At 36.3% G+C, this 21943-nt stretch overlaps 1 protein-coding gene across 6 annotated transcripts in view; it reads right to left on the bottom strand.

Annotated features, from left to right (window-relative positions):
- Window positions 1-21943, bottom strand: part of sv (paired box protein shaven) — a 71479-nt gene that overhangs the window by 27915 nt on the left and 21621 nt on the right. The gene's annotated exons all lie outside the window — the stretch shown is intronic.

The raw sequence follows: 21943 nt of genomic DNA, 5'->3' as shown, positions 1-21943 counted from the left end.
GTTCGATTTAGAATTTAGACCAAAGGGGAACAAAAAAATGTACGTTTATTTACGCTATAGTCTTAGGTCTTCGTTGGTTTTTTCTTTTGCTTAAGTGGAAACCTGCTGCGACTATGAGAAAGCAGAAATAATGAATAGGCAAACCTAGGTGCACCAGCAGTGGGTATAAAAAGCCCGAAACCGATTCTTCAAAAGTTATAAGAAGTTACATTCGTTCGATTACAAATCGATTTGAACCACTCTATATATCTACTGGTACAGTATGTCCCAAAACATTATAATATGTATATTTATTAAAAATAAACACATAAAGACAAAAAAATGCAAACTCAAAAAATGTTAAAAATATTTTATTTTTAAGTTATTATCAAACTAAACAGGAGAATAAGGTCATCCAGTATTCATTGATTTGGAAGATGTACAAGTAACGACATAACGATGACTATTAAAACACGATGCTCGTCATCGCATGTTATTGCTTTGTGTGAAGTGCCAACAACATATGCCTACCTTTAAAAGTAGATGCAATGGTGGAAGTAAAACAGCAAATCGCTTTTCTATGGAAAAATTCATCGTGTGCTAGTTGATGCGCATTTATCCATAGTTACTGCATTTCACAAACAACATCAATACAGAATATGCTCGAAAACATTATGTTATATGCTAATATAAACATTTTCCCATAAATAATTCCAAGAAGTCGAGGAAATGAAAACGGTAGATAACATGACAAGTTATGAAAATTGATTTGCAAATTAGCCGGTATTATATATCCCGACATATTCATTTGTAATAATTTTATAAATTATGATAATTTAAATGATCAAATTAATACGTTTATTGTTATTCATTTATTAACCTTTAAAATTAGATTTTTATAACAAGAACCAGTACCTATCGTATTATCAGAAGTCCATTACTTTATAACTTTATTTGTTTATCCAGAATTCGCATGTGTGTCAATTGTCAATGAGTGACCAGTGAGTGCAAAGAGTGCGGATGAGAGAAACGCAACGAGTGCCAGATACGCTTGATTGCGCATATATTGTAGCACGACAACTATATTGACGGACGCGAATGGACAGTATGGACGGGTAGAATGGCCCAACCAGGCAATCAACCGAGGGTTTCAAAATATTTCCTATCCAAAAACAAATAATCAAATATGCAAGCAAAAAAAATTAAAAATATATCCAAGGAATAATATAATATTACAATTAATATTTCTATAGAATTTAATCCATGTGATCCCATTATTTGATGAAGAGGTGTGTTGCTTGAATACACCCTGTTATCAACGAGGTGCCTTTAATGTACCAACGGCACCCTGATGTTATGTGTGCCCTTTTCATTACATTTCGCTTTATGCGCTTTGTCCCTGCGTACTGTCATCGTTTCATTGCGTTCCTTTCAGATATTATATTATTTTCCATTTCACTGTCGATTCCATCATTTCCATTATTGCATACATTCGAACGTGTGTGTGTGCGCGCGCGGTTAGATTGGGTTCGATTCATATTATTATTGTTTTCGTTAGCCTTCGAGAAGGAAAAATGCGCATCGCATACTTTTCAAGCAGTATAATGCGTGTCAATATGATAATGAAAATGACTTTATTACTTCAACATTGAATTGAGTATTGACACAAAGCGAATGATCAAAACAGCAAATAAAAATAATCATAGTAATGTATCAAACATTTAAATATTTGCATTAGTAGAGTAATTTGATCATTGATTTTTTTAAACTATTCAACGACATGAAAAAAAAATCTCTTGAGATTGTAATTACTCAACATCACGAAATAAATTTGTTTGGTCTCTGGAGATGTAACTGCTGTTGTTGTGTTGAGGTAGAAAGCTTTTTCATTTGTATGTCATCATCCCGGTTTTACTTCCCCTATTCTGATATGCAAAATTTGCATAGTGAAGTGCAAGACAATTCTTTAAGCTTTATTAATAGACATCTCAAAAAACAAATTTTCTTTTCACATATTTTTAATTTTTCACTCCATTCAACTAAAATTATTTTGTGCGCACAATGTACAATGTATATTCTTTCTTGTGCATGAGGGCATAACATTTCCGTGTTTCCACAACATTCGACGTAATTTAGTCGGTGCCCTTTAGCGACAAGGCAATGTCGGGTGCAAAAAATCGCTAAGCGCCAAAGTTAAATGTCAAGTTTCTCGAATTACTGAATGCAAGCACCCTTCATTCAAAAAGCAATATCTACAATTCACTGCATCATCATATTACAAATCAACATTGCTAGTATTGTTAATAAAATATTGTCTTATATTAAATTTGATAAATAATATACTGAAGTTATTTTTAAGCGAAAATTTAACACTAACAGATTAAATCCAAGTGGCTATATTGATAACTCTGCCTAGTTTGGTATGATGTACACAGGGGGCGCCACGTACCGGTGCCGCAAATTTTCAGCATCACATCAAGCTCAGAATGTTTCCGCTCTTATCCTAGAATTTTACTCTTGTCCACATAACAATAATTTGTAAATAACAGTATAATATTACTGCTTTATGTATAAGTTGTCTTTTTAGTTTTGTCATAGAGTCTGAGAAATTTTTGCGGGCCACGTACCATCGCTGAGAATAAATTTCCGGTCTAGTAGTTCGGGGCTGTGTGCAGTTTTCGAACAATATATCATTCCGTGACGCGTCCCATAATAGTATGATAATATGTACACACGACGATCCAGGGCAATTTTTACTAAGCAGATTACAATATCAATCTTGCCCTCCAGCCAGCCCCCCTGCGCATCATCCCAGCATCGCGACGCGCAAAAGCGAAATAATGCCAGGGTGCGCCCTGGGGGTTTAGTTGACTGTCGCCTCCGCCAAGCCCGAATGCAATGCATGTAAAAGTAGCGTCGTCGTCAACGTGGCCCTCCTATCATAATGACGCGTGTTTGCCACCTAAATGCTGATGTCAAGACAGGTCTTTAATCTTGAGCCAAGCGTAAGTTTAAAATGATTACAAATCATTGTATTTTAATATTAGTTACTTAATTGGACGAGATTTATTATATAAGAACGAATTAACGATTAATTAACTTTGTTTACCGTTACCCTAGCAACGTTTACATGAATGTGTGACATATGCTTCCCAATGCAACAATCTTTTTGACATGCGTTGCAAAAGAATAATTCAAATAGAATGTATGTAAGTAAGTAATTCATTCTACAACAAAACATATTTCTATTTCTTATTCGCGGATGAGATGACGACCTAGAGCGCGCATCGGAAATCTGTGGGCCACACACACTTATTACGAACTAGGCGCATGCAAACCTATGCCGACGCTTGGCTTGTGTTATCGATGCAAATGGAAATCGTGCTGTGCATTTTATAAATAAAACGCATCATAATATGACTCGAGTGCTGGCATCGCATGCACGACGCATATTGGGTACATAATTCAAAAACACGTCCCATCCGTCGTCTTTATGCGCGCGCTTCAACAATAAAAGCGCCGTTTAGTCACAAATAAACCGAACGCAACGGGCGATAAGTCAAGCCACTATGAGTTATTGATATGCGAGATGTTCGCGCAGAGTGAAAACTGAGCATAATCGATGCGGTTAATTCCATTAATAAATTGCGGAATCAAGATATAGCAATCAAGATTCGACTCAGTTTTAATCTCTTCTTACAGACCAGACAAATGTTTAAAGACATCAATGTTGATTAAGTGATAAATACTTTCACAAATATTCTTGCAGCAGTCAAATAAATACAAAAAACTTGTTTTAAAATTTCTTCAAAAATAGTTTTCTCATAGTCAGAGCTATGTATAAGGTTAACTATGACTAAATATGAGTCAAAAGAGAAAATAAATTGCACTGTCGCCGTGTGTGAGAAGCTCATCAGGGTGTCGCGCTTCGCCGCACCTTGGCAACGAAGCGACACGCGCGCATCCCCAAAGAGATCCGCCGACAGAAGCTGTCTTCTTGTTCTTCGACCACCCACTCACCCGCAAGGTGATGCTGCACGCGCTCACGCACTTCATCATCTTTCACATATTCAGAATTTCGTTGTTGTTTCCACATGCTACGCGCCAAAAATAACGCGCACGGATTTATTGCGCGCACTTGAAACAAATTCCGCTCACATTATTGACATGGCTGTTTGACGACGTCCAGGTGTTTGACGTTACTCTTCCAGCACAATCGATCCATATGTTCAAGCCAGTATTATTAAAACGTTGCTTTATGCCGAACATGCGCGCACAATTCCACGCACTGCCAATATTATCATTACGCCCGTCCACGACTTACATGTCACACATCATTTGCAAGTAATCTCGGCGGTCAATTGACTTCATCGTCGGGTATAATAGTTAAATATTTCACTTTGTTGCGTACGGCATACGAGAGATACAAATCTAGCATTTTGCCAGCGCATGCTGTGGTGCATAATAAACGGCATCTTTTAACAGCGCTAAAAACTAATTATCAGTTTAGAAAGTGTCGTGAATCATTTACGTTTTTATACATTGATAAAGGCAATAAAACGCAACCGCATATGATTTACGATCTAGTTGTTATCTTCGATGAATAAAAAATAACACGTTGATGAGAAATTATTTGGCGCACGTTGCTTTATTAATTATTTATTTATTTATTTATTATCGTTAAACTAATCCTCGTAATTCACGCTCGAAACAACGCAATCAATGCTGAAAACTACGACGCTGGGATAATAAACGCATAATGAGTACCAAGCAATGAGTAATGAACTCTGTGCGAAGGATTACGCAATTTCGTTTTGTGGCGGTTGCCACATTAAAATTGAATTATCATCTCGGTACTTACAATCAGTACTAAATCAGTTTGTCATCGACGAAATAAAATTACGTTAGTTAAAATATTTACCGCAAGAATATTGAAATAAAAAAAAACAGAGTTATTTATGCAGAAACAAAGCGATGAATCATCAAAGCGAAATAATTTATTTTTGCTTTAATAAAGCGTAATTTATTTGTTGTGCCTGGTCAAAAGTCGTAAAGACAATAATGTAGTAATTAAATTCGCCACTCACCGCAATTTAATTTGCCATTTCCCTATATTCTGCGATAATTTCAACCATCAAGAAAGCATTAATGAACGCCACTATTAATTAATCTGGACGATAATTTACGCCGCAACGTAACTCGTCTGGTAATAAATTTTTTACAAGCGTCACAAGATGGTGAAAGATTTGGAAATCGGTGAACATTCGCTCAATTTGCTCCAATTCGGATGTGGTTAAGAATCACTAGCAACTCACCTGAAACATAAAAATAAATAAATTATTTTGTGAATTTATTTTCACTTGAAACAAATAATTTTTAGGTGAGCTCATCGTGCATTTACCCCACATTAAGTAGGTACTCGCTTTATTTTTTTTTATTTTTGCCCAAACAAGATTACAATACATCGCGTGGTAAATTGTAAGCCAACGCAAACAAGTCCGGACGTCATTTCCGTTGATCTCGCCGAGAGTCGGTCATTTAATTGCGATCACCTTTTGTGCTTGGTTCGACTATCAAGTGCTCTGAACTTTACCATTTCAAATATCTGAACGCAACGCGTTGGAAAAATATTCAATCTTATTAAAAGACAATTATAAAGTCAATGTCCAGTGCTATATAAAAGTCCTATATAAATTTATAATTTCAAATTTTGATGTTAAAAACAAATATAGTTCCGAGACATTAACGAATGTTTTATTGCTAGCAAAAGCTATTTGTAATTGTTGTTCATTTGTAAATGACCCCTTGAGGTGCAATTGCATTTCAGCATTAACACCAAAGCCGTCAAAGAATGGAAAATATCGATTCGCATGTATTCCCTAAGGATCCTTGCATCTTTACCTCAGACTCGGAATTTTTTGTATTTAGCAGTTTAGAATAGTTTGAAATGATGTTAAGTAATGTACATAAATCAAGCTGGAAATAACGCGTTGCGAGAAAACTGAATGAAATGAAAAGTTATTACAAATTGGTATGCAAGTACAATGGCAGCCGGCTTCATAGAACAGAGAAACGAAGAAACATAAAAAACGGGCAACAACAACAAAAAACGAAATATAAAAAGTGAGCGCGTCAAGTGCGGCGTCGAATTGACAAAGAAGCGAAGAGAACCAGCCGAAGAAAGGGATAGTGACGATGACAACAAATCTCACCTTAACCTTATATCTCAATTCCCAAGACAACAATAACAATCTGCCGCTGGAATATTACGTGGCACAATCTCGTTTGTGAGCGGAGAGCAACAATAGGTGTTTAATTTTTACTTCCAAGTGGTTTTAACCTAAAGACTAAGATTCGTCGACAATTTGCTTCAACAACTCATATTAATTTTACACATTTGTTCAAATTAAACACATTAATGAGAACACACATTTAAATTTAATTTAAAATAAAATATTATTCTAATGTGATAATGATTTTTCTATGTTTCCATTGCTTCTAGCAATTTTCTGCTGTTTCTTTATGTGCGTCCAACCACTGATATTGTTGTTCTCCGCGCATATAATTAACTTACATTCGTAATTTGCATTTGGTTGGTATCATTGTGAGGCATAAACAATGGACAACTAATGTCATTGCAGGCAGCTCTGTTGCAGACCAGCGGCCGGGAGCAATAAAGAACGAAAAATCATGGCTAAATATTTGTGACGAAATCGAAATTCGTCCTTCAATTTCGAGCTGCCTGTGCAATCGAATGCGGTAATGTGCACTATGTGCGTACAAGTTGTTGAGCTCGGCGCTACCGTTGCGAATGTTTCAATTTTCAAGCGTCGCTGTTATTCCATTATTACTTTCTGTAACTGCCACCGACTAATGTCTCAGGTTAAACTTGTTAATGCTAATGCGCACAAAACGCACATGCATACGAATATATGGAACGTTTAATTCTATTAATGGTCAGTTGTTTTTACAATTCTGTACATCCAAGACAACGACATGAAAACCATTCACACTGTTTAGTGTTTACCTTTTTTGGTCACGCCCTAGTGATGCTTGCATAATTACTGAGTACCAGTAGAGACAAAGAAAATGAATTTTCATTAACATTTTTAAAATGACACTAGAATAATTGAAATAACACATAGGTAAGAATTGAATTCAATAATATGTTGTGGTAATCATTAAATTTTGATTTGAACTGAAGAACTAAAACATTTTGCCGTAATTGTCCATATTGCTTATAAGATTTTTTTCGATTTACAAATCTTTGCATTCTAGCAATTTCAATTTATCAATTCGATTGATTAAGCCATACTTATAACATGCAATCTGAAATGTGCCCGTGTGTGATGACATGTGGTTGATCGTAATTAAAATGGTTCCATTTCAATAACGTGATAATAAGCAAGAATTCTATTCGTTCACTTAGGAATGCGAACCACCAATAAATAAAAAGATATAGTCGTACATATACATCGCCGCGATAGAATTTGCTTTCTATGATCCGCTATTCACATCTTCCAATTCTCCAGCAGCATGTCTCTGCACATTTACTTATTTTCCAATCAAAAAATAAAAAAGAAAACGAAAGTGTTCATTCAATCTGTTTGATAGCGCCAATTTTGATAAGTGATCACAATTGACTATTATGTGCTCAATATTTAAAAATCAGGCTAAACTCCCTGGATCAATGATAAGCGCGCGCGTTCTTCAACAAGTTTTGAAACAGAACATTTGCATTTGATTGTGATGTCGTTTCGTGTAATGCAGAAATACAGCGAACGCGTCGAACGCCTTCCGATTGAAATGGACGCACAATCACCGATTGGATTTTATTGTTATTGCACTTGCATCCACACCGAACCTGACCTAGGAAGAAGAAACTAACTGGAAAATGACGCTATAATGAGATTCGGAACCGAATATTCACACTCAAGACAACGACCGATAATATATCTGGTTTGGGGTCAACTGTTACGAATTAACTCTATAATTTTGCTGCCTAAGCAGTAAAATTATGTTTTGTAGCAAGTTTTCGTAAAACTTACATTTTTCATTTCAATAAAATTGAATCGTTGCACACAAACGTATTTATATAAAAAATTCAATTGAATTAAATTGCAGCGTGCGCTATTTGTCCCACAATAACACAAATTGGATTACGTAAGGACGATAACGAATCGTTCAAAAAATGTTCGTTTTCGTGTCCATTATGTATTAAGAAACGTGGCACTCAAAGGACCCGAAATGAATGGTCACAATAGATATGCAATAACGTAATGTGAGCGGTAGAAAACGCAGATAAACAGAAACAAATCCAGATAATTGGATGAAGCAACACAAACGTAACAAATGAAAAGGCTGCATCGCTACGACCGTACGTCGTGAATAAGACAACGGAGTAATTGTTAATAACAGTATTCGTAACTATAACTGCCGCATGAGTGTGTATGCGTTAACGCAAACGCGCGTTCGTGACGTTTCCAATTTCGTTTTTTTTCAGTGTTGTAGTGTTTGGGATCATTTCTTTTGAGCAGTTTAAGCTGAACTGCGTTGGTCATAAACGGGCGCTACTAACAAAATAACGAAACGCAGTGCGGATTAGCACTGCTCTCAATGTTATGACAGAGCATAGAGTAGGTACCGTTCGTTGGCTGCTGTGTCAGCCAGTGTTTTTATTTCCACGTCCACGAACATGTTCCATGTGCGGTAATATTAATCGATGGCAGTACACGCAGAGTGGGTGTCGCGGGCCGGTTGAAAATATGCAAAGTCACTCGACAAGTCACAACAATTTGTCAAAGCTAATTAATTTCTATCAGGTTTGTTGTATAAAACAACTACATGAAGAAACAGGACTTGTTTTTAAGTTCCACTTAATGTTTTCGTTCATTTGAGGTGAAAAGATAAAAAGATTGATGTGGGCCGCAGTGGCAGAAGAAACCCTTAATTATAATACATAAAATAATAAAAGTCTGGCGAGCTTGTGGCTTGATGGTGGGAATTTTCATTCTTATTCTTCGTTCCCTATTTTGTAAATGCACCGTCCTCATTCTTATCTCAGAACTTTAATTTAACATTGGTTTAGTAGCTATGGTGGACTTTTTATTACTCATCCGCACTCACTCTCACAGGAATAATTGTTTTTAATGTAAAACACATGACCATTCAAATCGTGCAATTAAATTTAATTTAAAAATTGATCTAGACTAATGTTAATCAGTTATATCAGCGATAAATGATTTCATTTATCATTTTCAAATTAATGCAGAATGAAACAACGTGTGGATGTAGGTGTATTCGAATGCAAGAGATGCTTTTTTGTTTCAGTAAGTCTGTAAGTCAGTGTAATACGGAATGTCCCACGATACGGTTAACAATGGTCGTCGCTTCGTCGTTCCTTCCCATCATTACGCTTGATCTGCATGAACATCCGCTCTCATACTCATACTCGCAGCCATTCCTGTCTCCGCCGCAACACGCTCTCTCAATTTTCAATGTCACTACCAGACGAATTAATGCGCCGCTTGATCGTTCTCGTACGGTTTTTTTTGTTGTTGTTGTTATTTTCAGCGATTCCGCACGAAACGCGACTCGATTAAATTTCTTGCGGCATGCAAAGCTTTTGCATTAAATCCGTATTAACGCCGATTGTTTTTGTGTCGCCCGCGAAATTGGGACGTAAATTATTGCATTTTGTCTTTGTAATAAAATACTAAGTATTGCAACAAGCGTGTCAGTTTTTTTTTAACGCCTAAATTTACCTGTATGTGTATGCAAGTGATTTCAGCGTTACGCCGTTAACTGTTCCTAATTTAATTTGTTTGCAGATCGTTTTCGGAATAATGCCGCCGTAAAATTTCAATATATACGTAAAGTGTAATAACATTATTAACGTACAGATGACGACAATGATAAAATGAACCAACAGCAGACAAAATTGGATGCCTTTCTATTTTATTATTTTATTAAATCAAAATAATATTGGCATTTACCACTTATTGCACCGAGTGTGCAACAAATCTGAATCATTTTACGCCTATTGGTTTACCAGTTTGACATAAAATAAAAGGCGAGAGTGACGAAGAAATAAAACCCAAGCGGTTGCTACTAAGCCATAAAATCGAAAATGTTTAATATTAAAATAATGATAAATAATAATAAACGCGTGTTTTGCGGTACAATGCGGTGGCACTGTTTTTTTGCCCGCATCGGATTTTTTCGGCGGAACTCAAACAAAACTTCCTACATTCCAATGTGTAGCAGATTTGTACTACATCTCCACGTGCATACACATACACATAGTCATGTATACAGTGAGTACATGAAATTTGCTGTACGCCGTGCTTGTGCACATACCTCTCTCGCCTGGCGCACTGCACAAATAGGTAGGTATGAGGCGGAATGAAAACGACAAAAAGCGTTTTATGTTATGTAGAGTGGCGAGGTAATCTTATATTACTTTAATACTGTTAGTAAAGTTGGTTAGTAAAGAGTCCCAAATTCGTGTTGATTACGACTCGTTTTCTGTATTTGTGCAAAATTATATACTTAACTGTGGGGTACAGTTACTTACTTCAATTAAGTTCGAATAAAGACTGCTGTACATAATATTATATTATCTACAAATCGGTTAGATAAGATGGATTTTAATATCTTCATCGGAAAAAGTCAATTTTTGATGTCTAAATCAATTAAAAAGTATTTTTGCTTTTTAACGTTTCCAGTTATGTAAAAAATGCTAAGGAAAGGCTATTTAATCAGATTTTCTTTATAAATACATTGTTATATAGAATCAGGCAAAGTTCGGGATGATTAGCTGTTTATCCACACGTTTCATATCAAAAACAGGAGCAAAACACTTTTTTTTAAATTTTTAAGATACCTGTACCTACATAATCTTATATATGATAATATTGAGAGTTGGAGAACGCAATTGAAATACTGGCGTTGAAATAAGCATTGTCAATGTAGGCAAGTACTTACAAGTGTAAACGCGTTCGAATCGAACGAGGTGGTTTTCGTTTGGCACTTCTCTCTTCAACTCGCTTCCTCGGACTACATTGTCGTGGTGCCGCGCCGCGTTCGACTGAAAATTATTGTACGCTAATCCGCTAATGGCCGTAGTCGTGTTTCGCCTGTTATCTGAAGTTATATATGGCGTACGTACGCCGATTAGAAATTCCGTTTTGATTCCCTCTTTGCGAAGGCGCACTTCGTCCGATATTCGAGACGAAATGCATTCGGCGGGCCGTGCATGCATGCAGATTCTGGTAGAAATGAGCATTGCCTATGCATGCAGCATTTAAATTATTGCGATCTCGAGAGACGACGATGCCGTAGACACCGACAGTCCTCGCACACAAGGGCTATTAATAAATAAATCATTGTATTCACTTATTCGCCAGATTCACTGCTAGTATCCGGACCCATTTTTCCACCGTTTGATTTATTGTTGCTTATCAAAATACTGGGTTAGAATACAACATATTATTATTACACATGCAATGCGTTTCTTATGGCTTCAAAATAAATTGACGAGTTTTAATCAATGCAATGCAATGGAGGTGTGATTTAAGAGTCTATGAAGAAAACTTCGAGAAAGCATAAAAACATAAAAACATCCATAATCGTAAATATGCAATGAATTTATATTTCTCGTGATCAGTATTGAGACACCGTCTGCCAACTACACGATGCATTAACACGGCGAGATTGAATGCATTCGTGGAAGTCTCAAATTTCATTTTTCTTTGACATGCGACTATTTATTAGTCCATTACGGACACCTCCTTAACCCAATTCCCTTTCGGGCAAGCAATCGATTCATTCAATGCATAAAGTAACAAATCCAATTGCAAACTATTTTTCTAAAAATCTGATTATTCTGATTTAAGTAGGACAAAAGCAAATTTTTAAAGGTCGTGTCAATGTTAATTGCAATTTAACAATTTTACATTTTGTCCGTTTTCACAACACACTGCAGTCGTAACACAAAATGCGCGCGCGGCAAGAGGTGAGACAATGGGAACTTGAAAACAATGCCGAGACGCCTGGGAACGTCCTTGGCGTCTGTCCGCCCGCCTGGTCCGAATAATCCTTCGACTTCTGCCACCGTCGGCAGCCACAAACCAAGCCTATTCTATAAACTGGCACCTAATAGAAATTTAATTGTGGCCAAGTTTGATGGAACGTTGAGGAATCGGCATCCCGAAAATACAATGAGAACAACACATGCATTGTAAGTTAAGCTTCTGTTTTTGCTCTTGTTTTGTCCAAGTACTCACTTTATATTCTCTTTTATATATTCATTAACATTAACGCATGGGTTCAGTTTTACTTTTCGTCCAAGCATGCGGAGACTGAGAAAATGGAACGTTTCACTACCAAGTTGAAATGAAAACGAAGAACAAACTGTTATAATGTAAGCATAAAACACTATTAATTATATGTATGTACATCGACTACTGCCGTACATTTTTTTTGCTTTCAACTGACCAAGATCAATGCCGATAACTTGCTTCTAGTTAGCTGGTGCTGCAATAATTTGCAAAATAGATTGGGGCACTATTTATTTATATGTTTACTTTACGTACGCTGCGAATACGAACCAATCTTCGATCGATAAGACGATGCACACCTTAGGATACATCTAGTGCGAATATTTTACGCACGTACGTAATATAAATATTATTTCTATATGAGTACCTAACGGAAATGAAGCAGTGAAGCAGCGCAGCATTATTAAAACTAGTGTAACCTGCATATGTGTAATAATATTGTTATTGAAGGACCCAGGACGAAGGTTTAAGGCTTCAAGGAAACACAAACTAATGTTGTTAATTGTTAGACATAGAGAATAAACATTCTTGATTTGTGCTTCACTTAGTTCTGTATATAATTTTTCTCTTCTGATATGCAAAACAAGTTATTGTTGATTATGCGGTAAATTTTAATCAAATATTCAAATTATATATTGTTAGGGTTAGAATTTATTGGAGTTGATAATTAAGCCGGATTTCTTGAGAAATTCAAAGACTCAATTACGCAGAATTGTGTATACCAAGTGTTTTTCATTTGCGCACACTCCAAATTAGTAATTGTAAATTATGGGTGTCAATGCAGTCGGTTATATCATTTGCACAAATTTGAAAGTACCAGCCGAGTATGTGCAGTAGCTGACACACGTATGCATCTACACGTAAGTATATGTAGATGCAGAAGAAAGTTTTCCATTTAACGGAACTATAAACATGCGCCACTGCTACTCCCTTTTAATTAATAGTCAATAAATATTTACGAGCGTATTGTATTTGATCTATAATCTATATTAAATCTGTTGCCAACTTAAACCTAAACCAACCGATTTTACTAACGAACCTAACGAATATCGCTCGTGAACAAAGTCAAGTCTTTAGTTGAAAATATTCAAAGATACAATATGTAATATTTTTACATCCCATTCTTTAGGACGCATTGTTTGTTATAAATCTCTGAAGCAATTAATTAGTTTTAAAAGACTCGGGTTATGTCGCAACTTAAAACACATTTTTCCTCGCCAATCGCACATTATCATTAGGATCGCATTATTAAATTACGCGTATTGTCCGTTTTTGGTATGCGATGGAACGCACTGTATCGGCAGTGCCCATCGGCACATCCTAATATTTTCCTTTCTTTTTGTATGGCGCAATGTTTGTCATGCATTTTTCGTCGAATGTCCTGTGGCGGTCCCCGTGGCAAGGAGGCGAAACCAACGTTATGTGTGTTGGAACGACCTCCCGGACCTGACTCGGCGCGATTATTAGAAACCTACCTTTTTCTTCGTTCGCCCGCGTACTCTTACTTTGCGTTGCTTCTCGCGTCAGCTTTGGCTTTCCGCGCTCGTGCGTTTTTGTTCTTTGCGTTTCGTTTGTTGCTAGCGCGCGCGACTTCTTATCGGCTAACCTGCTTTCTGGAGAGCCGCCAGCTACTTTTCCACTTTATTCTTTACACTGAGTAAGACCTTTATGCGAGTGTTTGCAGCCTATTTAACCGAAAATAACAAATTGAAGAACATGTGAACGAGTGTCAAACAGGTGTCAATAAGGGTGTCAATTGCTCATATATTCAGTTTAGATATATAGAACATTACGTAACGAAGCGTCATTCATCGTTTTAAGAATTTGAGGCAGTTCGATATGTTGAATTGCGTCTAGTGTCCAAGGGCCCTAATTTTCTAGGCCGCGTCGAGATAACCCGATGCAACAAAAGGTGTAATTTCCACATTTTGCAATTACATTAGTTTACACCTTATATAGGAGAGAGTTGTACAGATAAGAAAATCATGCGGTGCGCAAACCCCACGAGGTGCCGAACACTCCCAACCACACCAGCAGATCATATACAAGATGTAACACACCATTCCATCATCACTATGCGATTTAAACATCAAACTACAATTTTATCCAACTACGCAGTTTTTGTCTCACTTTGTATTTAAGGTATTACTCATGATGCAAGCACGAATTTGCTGATAGCGCCCAACAGCTTTGTTTGCAAACATCAAATTAATAGCTCATAAGTATTATTCGCACAGCGCGTGTCAGTACCTAACTTTGCAAATTCACAAGTTGAAATAAATCGTTTAAATTTGCCTTCTGTAGGCCATGCACGCATGTGTGTTAAATGCATATTTACCCAAGAAGACGTGAATAATTGCCAGCATACTCGTAATCAAGTTATACAACTGTACAAGCACTTTGGTATTGCTTGATAAAATACTATGACTTTATATCGCCGGCGTCGCGTAATAACATTTATGCCGACGTTATCTGAACATGCATCTCCATATCAATGTAACTGCGAATACTATGCACAGCCAAAAGTTGCTTCGATGTCTATTTCACATCAGCAATCGAAGAATATCCAATAGATAATTCCAAAGATGACCATCATATAAGTATATAAATCTACATACGGCATTAACAACTAATGCGTATTCCGAGTGAGCAAATGTCAATCTGTCAATTTCGATTTTAAACTTTTCGTCACGATTGTGGTTGCGTTCGTTTTGTGTAAATTTACTGGCAGTTCGAGTTCAATTTTCATAAATTGCTGATCGCTGCGAAGAATAATTGAATGTCTTGTGACTATTCTTAACAGACGTTCGTTTACATCTTGCGAACAAAGTCACGATATTATGAAACATCTCTTGACGATGTCGCGTTTTGCTGAGTTTGTATTTATGTCTGGGAAATTTTATTTTCGTATTAATTTAATCTAACTAAAAAGCTACAACTATTAATTAATTACACAAAAATCAATACTAATTTATTGAATTTTTAATCAAACTCTGAAGACATCAAATGTTCAAAATTTTTGCTCCTCTTTATTCAAAATATGAAATCGATTAATTTTAATATGATATGGATTTAATTAAAAGCACAATCGCTGTGCCATATATTTTCTTGCACAATGTGGTATGATAGCTATTACTTTTTCGTTCATCGATGCAAGATCTTAAAAGTAGTGCGTTTTTGTGACAGCGCCGTTGACGTGCTGTTGGTATATAATGCTTTAGATTTGTCACGCTTTTTTGTGCAGTGCTGCGTTTTTCACTCCATTCTCGCCTCGCGTCTTGTTCTTGTTCTGTGTTAATAACCTAACCATCCGCCGGTAGCTAAGGATGCCGCCGCTTTCATTCAGTCCTTCGCATCTAATCGAACGTATTGTGTTTGTGTCTACACATGTGACTTTATAATTTTTTTTCAAATGAAATTTACGTGCGGAGAAAAGACAACATAACCTATTTTGAAGTTTAGTTGTAGCTATTCGTGATTAATTAAATTGTTCAACAAAATACTTTTGTAATTCAGATAAAATAATTAGAATTATAAACAATTATTTTGAAATGTAAGCTGAGAAAGTGTTGTTGTAAATTGTTGAAGCGTTGTTGCTTGCGTTTGCAATAAACTAAGCTCCGCGCATGATTGCTGTAGGGTTGTCTGACTGCGCGCACGATTATTATCAAATAAAAATCCGGCCGTTACAAGACATTTCAAATGGGTTCAAGTAATACAGTAAGCGTTTCAAACGAAGTCGACTATAGCAACGCGACTAAAAGTCGAAGTATAATTTACATACAGCACACAGCTCAGTCCGACGCATGTATCAATTGGAAATTTATGAGAATTTTATAAGGAGAAATTAAATAGGACAAATATGTGCCGGTGCGTTCATGTTTGTATAATTAATATCCGCATAATAAGCGCATTTATAATCGGTTAGTTAGCCGCGGATGTGGCAGCGCTCACAGAATGCACCTGTATGTGCAATTGCACTAGCATCGTGCAGTATTTGTGGAGTACGTGTGTATCTCGAACAGCATCAGGAACACCTTCGGCCCGCGCACGCCGCGATCGCTGGCTGGCGAGAAGGCGGAATTAATTTTGCATTTGAATATGATGGGCCGCGGCGTCGTTCACCCGCAGACCTATAGTTCTCCGACATTAGTTTAACGAGAAATGAGAAGTAACGCATCGCCTCTAATGTCCAGGCCGAGGCCTCGCGGTCTCGAAGCCGTTCGGGGCCGGTCAATTCCAATGGGTACGTATCTATGAAGCTCGCGCGCGCGCGCGTTGATCGACACCTACGATAAAGCCGATCCGTACGTCAGATAAGGTCGCAAGACATAGTTTACCTATATGCATCTGCCGCGATCACTTCGAGTTTGAGTTAACTATATCGCGAAGAGCGCGATCGTGCCCTATCATTCATGATGGATCTCTTCAATCAGTCTCCACGCGTTGGTATCCGGGATAAATGGCTACCACGTCTGCAGACAACCGCTGGGTTCACAGTCAAAATAAGCACAACATGCTTAATTAATATAACTCACACTGCAAATACTAACAAAACGCAGAGACTAGTTTCACCAGCGGCAATTTTTTTTAAAAATTATTTATTTATTTATAGATGAATATATCCCGGATGAAAATGTCCAAGATTTTTAACAACACCGATGATGGTCAGATCGGGGCGACCCCGGCATACCCTCCGGAAGAAATAACATATCATAACAACTTGTACACCTCGTGCTCCTCGACGAATTCACGTAATGTTCGAGCTGCCGCATTGGAAGTGCTCGTCGATCTCGCAGCCGATATGGCGCTTTATCTTCGGCGATTATCTCGTTAGAGGTGCCCGACGCTCGTCTGTTATAACTTCGGGTTGTTGGAAAACGACGATGATGTTTGCAACTTGTTTTCACTGCACGCTGCGTCGCGCCACGTCTTGCCATTATGTAACGAGCGAATCGTCTATAACGTAACAATTTCCTACAGATTGTCGAAACGCGGAAAGTCGTCCGCTTGTTAGTTAGTTAAATTAACAGCGCGCACGTTTGCCATGTTGTAAAAATTGACAAACGAACTTTTTCAAATCAGGCTGTAATTTATCTCCAAGTGAAAGAAAACAAAAGCCAAAACACCAGAAGAAGCGTAATTGATTTATTAATTAATCCGCGCCATTGTTTGTGCGGAATAAAAATGGAACGGACATTCAATGTCTATTGTTTTGATAATGGCCGTTGGCCAAGCACTAGCCTACCAAACGCGGCACAATGTTTAGAAAAACATGACAATGAAAAGTTTTATAGCATGTAAAAATCGTTCGATGCTGAATGAACTATGAACATGTTCGAAAAAGTTGATCTCGCTTCTGTAGACAGCAGATAACTATAGTAAAACTGAAACGGAATAAAGCGGCGATAGGTGATTTATAAAGTTGATTGTGTTTTGTTTTACAGCAAGCTTTTAAATGGGACGTGGTTGCTTAATCCATTCCGCGTTAGCATTCACAGCAGCACTCTTTTTCAGCGCTTGTGTCATTATTCAAAAATTTACTTTCTACCAAAGTGGCAAAAAGCATGGATGGATTAATTAATTTCATTAATTACTATATGATCTCAGAGTCATGTGTTGTTGTGATATTAGTTTCAATTAAAAACGCGCTCGTTCATTTCTTTTGGCTTATCGAATACAAATGACCTTGTTTGCAACCTGGGGAGAGTCACTTTTCACCATTGTATCATTAGTCACATCAGTCACATGTATGAAGCATGTTGGAGCTGAATGCAAGTTCGCCAGTCAGGAAGTTTGCCTATTTATTATCTATGGTGCGAATGGTAACTAGTTGGAAGAGAAACATATGAGATATGATGCTCATCTGTTTCGCAAACTGATTATTTTAACAATGGCTTGTAAATTTTGACGGATTGCATTGAAACTGAAACCTTATAGTTATAGCTGTTAACAGGAGTGCAAAAGTAACATTTGTTATGATGTGGGGTTGACAAGGAATGCAGTCAAATAAGAATTAATTTTAAAACAATTTTACTCTCGTGATTGAAGAGCTGTTATAATTTTATTTATGTTATTTATATCAAAATATGGGACTTGTATTAGACTTTATGTCTTAAATGTAATATATTAAATTTTAGGTCTGCAAATAAAATTTTAAGAGAAATAATTATGAACTATCACTATACATGTGGGACATCTGCCGGAATTTTATGAAAGTTAAGTTATAAATGTCCAAATTAAGATATTTGAAATATTTCCATATATGAATCACAAATATATGCTTTACTTCCTATTTATGTGTTGTAGGTATATGTTTTGTAATACAATACATTCTTATCCTTACAAGACACATATAAAAGTAGGTGAAAGATCGGCGAGCAATGAACGTAAACAATGTGTATCCCTAAATCATTTGCCATCCGCACGATGAGATAACGCCGAGTATGGTGCGCGTTCAATTCAAATTCAACATCCACAATTCGCCTCTTTTTTTTCTTTGCCTCCGCATCGCAGATTTCTTTTTTTCTGTCTAACTGTTGCGTGCGTGTGTTCTTCCACCTTCTCTCTGTCACGAGATGCGTGTGTTCATGCACTATCCGATCTATCTGATATGTAATAACAGGGCGTCACATTGATTGATCGTTCTTTGGGAGCTTTATCTCTACCTATAGAAATGGCCATTAGTTAATTCCAATTTAGGTAAAGAATACACTCGCGTAGAAATACAAACACACCACAGCGTGAAGGTGATGGATATTGAATGAGAGGCGCGCAAGAACCGTAGGACGTGAGCAGGTAACTTCTCTTTCAAATTTCAGTCGCGTCGGTTTTTGGTGCGCAAAAATTTATTAAATAGCATATTGGCAGCGACATTTGCACGCTGGCATGAAATCGAACGGATGTGCATCGCGGTCATAAAACGCAGCGGAAATTTGTGATCGAGCTGAACGAATCCAAGGTGTCGCATTTATAGCCCGACAAAAACATATATAATGGGCCAATCAAAATTGGTATTTCATTGATTTATTAAATCAAATAAGCAATAAAAGTGTATTGGTGCGATGAATGAATATCTACATATTAGTTTTAAAATTATACTTATTAATATCAAGCGATTAATTATTTCCTATTCGCTTTTACATTCAGCCTATATTAATTCTTTAAAATATTCCTTTTAGCGAGTGAATTTTTTCATTTGGCGTTATTAATTGCCGAATGATTAAAGTCAGGACATGTTTACGACACAAGTATGCAATGTGATCAACATTTATTAATTTCGATAGCTTAATAATCCTGGCGGTTGCAATCGGCCGGACATCTCTATTAATGTCCATAATTTTTGTTTGCTTGCCAGCGTCGCTTGGTTTTGCTTCTTTTATTCGTTCGACGCCACTGCCTTATTTGATTTAATCTCTGTATGCTTTTTTACGAACACAGTGTAAAGCAGATATTTAAATTAGCACACATTAAAATGCAAATTTGTATTCAATAATACTATGAATTTATTTGTTTTGCATAAAATAAATATTAGATAATAATTTTATGAAATTTTGTTTTAAAATTCATCTAAGACTAACAAATAAATCTACAATCTGATTTTTAAATGAATTTTTTTATATAGTGAAACATTCAGTATGAATTTTGATCTCAATTAAACAACTTAATCAACTTTTCGTTTTTATTTCATTTTTTTGAGTTATAATCCTATTAAATTGATTTGTTTTATTAATTTAGTCAAGCAGTTTAGTCTGAAAGAATATTTAAATGTGTGGAAACATATTTAAAACGACGAGTCATAACAGAGTGAAACACGTGCACTCGAAAATGGGAGGAGCCTCTATAATTAATTATTATAGTATAACGATATAACTCCATCTGCATCGGTGATAGGTAGATGCTGCCGTGATATAGCTGTGTCCTATGCCGCGCATGAACAGCTCGAACAACTTAAGTACTTAAGGCGTATTTGCATTAGCGCAATCAGCGTGTAGGCAATTCGCCGTGGCTTAACTTTTGACTTTTGCGAACGCCGCTAAACGAGTTACCAGCCACCATCTATAACACAATTACAACTAGAGAGCAAATTGAAACTTTAGATTTTCTCGTTTGTTATTTTATTGTGCGCTCAGATAAGAGAGACAGACATGAGCCGATAATAACGTCGATAGTATTATTGTATGTGTAATTGAAAATAATTAAATATGGTTGTTAATCGATATCTTTAATTGTAAATCGATTTGATTATTGAGTCCATAAAATGGTTGAATCAATTACGCATTAAGACTGCTTTAAATAATTGTGTATGTTTAATTTGCAATCTAATTAATGAATAAAATTACATGTCTGTAGAGCATTAATGTTTGTTTCTTCTTTTTAGACCGGCGAGTAAGAGATTTTCATGAAAGTTTTAAACCATGCACTATTTTTCAAATTCATTAGCATATACGCAGTTTGATTTGATTAAAAAAATGAATTGCGAACAGGAACTCAAACATTCCATAGAAATAAATTCTCGCACAATAGACAAACCACAAATTTGTTTTCTTCTTCTTCAAAACGTTATTCTCGTTTGTTGGTTGTTATTGTTGTTGTTTTACTTCGGCTTACGGAAGTAAATAGAGCATAATATTAATCATAAAACTGGTAACGCACTGATTCTGGCGTCGTCCTAAAATTTATCAAATATAACCTCTTCTGCACAGAACATGATGAATTATTAACGAACTCAAACATGCAATTAAAATTTAAAGCTTTATTTAAGTAAATTAACTAAAATAGGTAAACGCTCGCACGTGTTGGTTAATGACGCTTGGATTTCTGTACAAAAATATAATTTTAATGAGCGAGGTAAAATTAAACCGAAACACTAAGCGTCCAAGCGTCTAATTTATAACTATGCATTTCAGATATTTTATATACTTAATTACAAACTTAATTGTGACTTTATTGCTCAATATAAGTACACTAGGTGTTACGATTTAACTATTTGCAAGCTTTCATCACTTGGGATTAATAAAATCAATTTGTTTCGCTTTTCAATGACAAGAGTTTGCTCTAGTACAACTAAATCGATATTAATATTTAACAAATTACACTAATATCCTACACTTTACCGTAGACATGATTATTGCAGAACTTTAGTAGCAAGTACTCTTTGTAAGTGTAATAAAATTATTAGCCAAATGACTAATGATGTCAACAACGGCCTGCAGACCAATCGAACGTTCGAAACAAAAAGCAAAAAAAAAAAATATTGGTAATAAACTCGAGATAAACCAAGATACCAATTAGAACTCTCCGGCTGCTTGTCACATGACTCATAAATTTATCGACGCTTGTCTGAAACTTACACGAAGCATACAGCAGAGATATGAATGCATTACATGTGATTTGATGCTAGACGCATAAGAAAACGTCAGAGTCGTTTGCTCGTGCATTAACTAAGTTAAAATCGTGTGTACGAGTGCGTGTGTGCGCGGTACAAAGTATTGCAGTGAGCAAACGACGTTATGGAACAATTTTAATGCAATCGCGTTAAATTGTGTACATGAACGCTGTACCATTGCCCCCGTTTGTTCTGTTTCACTATTACCTACCTGTGTTGCCGACCGCTGCTAATT

Source organism: Atheta coriaria, unplaced genomic scaffold (genome assembly GCF_025399875.1).
Source record: "Atheta coriaria isolate IRGN ID8LTWV9N9 unplaced genomic scaffold, Caltech_Dcor_3.1 hic_scaffold_6_pilon, whole genome shotgun sequence".
NCBI classification, from domain to species: domain Eukaryota; kingdom Metazoa; phylum Arthropoda; class Insecta; order Coleoptera; family Staphylinidae; genus Dalotia; species Dalotia coriaria.
Note: the sequence above shows the minus strand (reverse complement) of the source record. Positions and strands in the feature narration are given on the sequence as shown.